Here is a 2,876-nt window from a genome sequence, read left to right as displayed (position 1 = left end):
AGAGATATGTAAAACTTTAGACAATGAAAACAATTATAAAAAAAACAATGCAAGTGACTTGGTTATCCATTCTAATCTTAGTTTGACCATACATAAAAAAAATTTAAAAGTTTAATCATTATACTAGTATATTTCAAATTTCCTATCACTTAAACCTTTAAGCATTAATGTTCTAATTTTAAAATAGCCATCTCCTTAAGAATTTGATTTCTAGGTTCAGGAATAGAACTAGAAGTTACTTGTTTTTCCTCCAAACCAGCTGGTCCCTAGAAAGAGCATGGACTCACAAGGTGGGGTTGTAAATGTACAAAAAGTTTAATGCTGCCTCCTGTCTTCCATGACCTTGGTGGGGGAGGGTGGGGAGGATCCTGGGTGTTCCATAAAACAACACCTTTTCTAGGACACCAGCTTTTCTCACAGATTCTTGGAAAAGGTGACACTTTTGTCACTGGATCTTAGTGGTGCCAGAGAAGTAGCCATCACTGAGACAGCCACTGGACCCCTGTTTAACAGAGTAAGGGGGTGCAGTCCTAACTTATAGAAAAGAGCTGGGTATTGTGCTGCCTAGTTGCCTAGGCACAAGTGACCACCTATTCTTTATGAATACATAACTGAAAGCCAATTGACATGCTTATATTTCAAATAAAGCTTTGAAAGTAAATTAGAAATAATGTATCATAATTATTGAGCAGTTTATTGGCTAAAGAGAAAAGAAGGCTTATTATGGGTGGCATTTGCCTGGACAGCACAGGGTCAAGGAAGGAGATTAAAAAAAATATATAGCACAGTAGTGCTGCAAAATTGGCTTAGCAAACATTTTGAATATAGTTATAATACTAAAATATTATTGAGCCCTAGCTGGTTTGGCTCAGTGGATAGAGTGTCAGCCTGCGGACTGAAGAGTCATGGGTTCGAATCCGGTCAAGGGCACATGCCTGGGTTGCAGACTCGATCCCTCATAGGGGGTGTGCAGGAGGCAGCCGATCAATGATTCTCTCTCATCATTGATGTTTCTATCTCTCTCTCCCTCTCCCTTCCTCTCTGAAATCAATGAAGATATATTTTAAAAAATATTATTAAAATAACTTTATGTCCTCCTATTCCAAAATTATACTTCTCATAATGTACATTACCCCACGGTTCTCCAAGTGTGGTCTAATTGTAATCTCTGAACCAGCAATAACAGCATCATTTGGGAACTCATTAGAAATGCAAATTATCCTACCCTACCCTACATCTTCAGATTCAGAAACTCTGCTAATGGGGCCCATCCTTCTGTTTTTGTGCGGGTTCTTAAAAGGTTTTTAGAAAGAGAGAAAGGAAGAGGGAGAGAGAAACGATGTGAGAGTGAAACTTTGATTGGCTGCCACCTGCACGCTGCCTACCAGGGACTGAGCCTACAACTTGGGCAAGTGCCTAGACTGGGAATCAAACCAGCAACCTTTCAGTGCATGGGATGACTGACCCAACCAACGGAGCCACCCCGGCCATGGCTCCTTCTGTGTTTTAACAAATCCTCCTGATGACTCTGATGCTCCATAAAGTGTGGGAATCACTACATAATACAATTCTTCAAAATCAGTGCTACTGTGGACAAAGAGGCACCATTCAAATTTAAATACTTTCACATTAGGAAAAAAGGACTAAACTTTCACTTAAAAATATACATTTGGTCAGTACAAAGATATCCCCACGACAGAAATTTTAGTATAAAAATGTAGAAAGAAGGGATGGAGGGGAAAAAACCCCTCCAACTCTTCTGCTGCTTTCAGTTTGTCTAATTACAACCAGCTCATCTGAAAAGCCAAAGATCAATTCCTATCTTCAAACCACTGGATGTGTCTGCATAACCAATAACTCATCTGCAAGTAAAGGAATTATATTAGAAAAGTGGTTCCCCTCTCTTGAGCCAGGAATCAGAATCTCTAGGGATGAGGCCCAAGAATTTACATCTTTAACAGCAAGCACCCTGGTGAATCCCATGTTCACTTAGCTTTTGGGGCCATTAGGTTAGACAAAACAGTGATACCTAAATATCGTCGTTACCAATGAAGCACATTTATTTAAAAAAACAACTGCAATCCAGTTCCAATCTCTTATGGCTCGCTGGAGGTGTAATAATTCTACTTTTCTGTTGAAGAATCTGCACTAAGGAATTGGACAGAGCCCTGTAAGCTGGAACAGGGATTTCCATGGAACTGCTGTATAGTTGTTCTATAGTATCAGACAAACACCCTAAATTAAAACAGTGATAAACAAAACGGCTTTCTAAAACATTGTAGTTATTTAATGTAGAGTTTAAAATTAAGTAAAAAAATAAAATCTTCAAAAAACAAAACAACCTCCAAGGTTTCACTTAGTGGTAAACTCTTTGGTGCCCTGTCACAGGCCCTTTCCCTCCCCTAAACGTTCCCTGAGGAAAAGAAGGGTGCAATGCCCAGCTGTGCGCTGGAGCCCTCCGCAAATTCTCCAGGATAACAGGGAGGCCGTTATCGCATAATAATAAGCGCACAGACTCTGACATCGGACAAACATCACTTTTATTCCAACTCAGTCATAAGGTCAACGTGCTTATTGGGTGTCTGTAAGCCAGGTTCGTTACCTGCAAACCCAAATCCAACCAGGACTAACGGAGATGTTTGGAAAGCGCTGATCTAATCGCGGGGCTCCGCGGGCACCTTGGCAGACAGTCAGAACAGGTTAGCTCGGGAGTAAGCATGGGATGGTTGGAGGTGGCACGCCTTCTCCTTTTTTCCCCTCTGGAAAGCCAACCAACGCTCTCCCCGCTGAGTCAGCGGGCCCACAGAAAGGTGCACCTGCGAGCAGCCGGGGCTGGGTCCCTTTAAGAGCCCCCCTCCCCCGCCCTTCTCGCGCCC

Source organism: Myotis lucifugus, unplaced genomic scaffold, assembly GCF_000147115.1.
Source record: "Myotis lucifugus unplaced genomic scaffold, Myoluc2.0 scaffold_63, whole genome shotgun sequence".
Lineage (NCBI taxonomy): Eukaryota > Metazoa > Chordata > Mammalia > Chiroptera > Vespertilionidae > Myotis > Myotis lucifugus.
Note: the sequence above shows the minus strand (reverse complement) of the source record.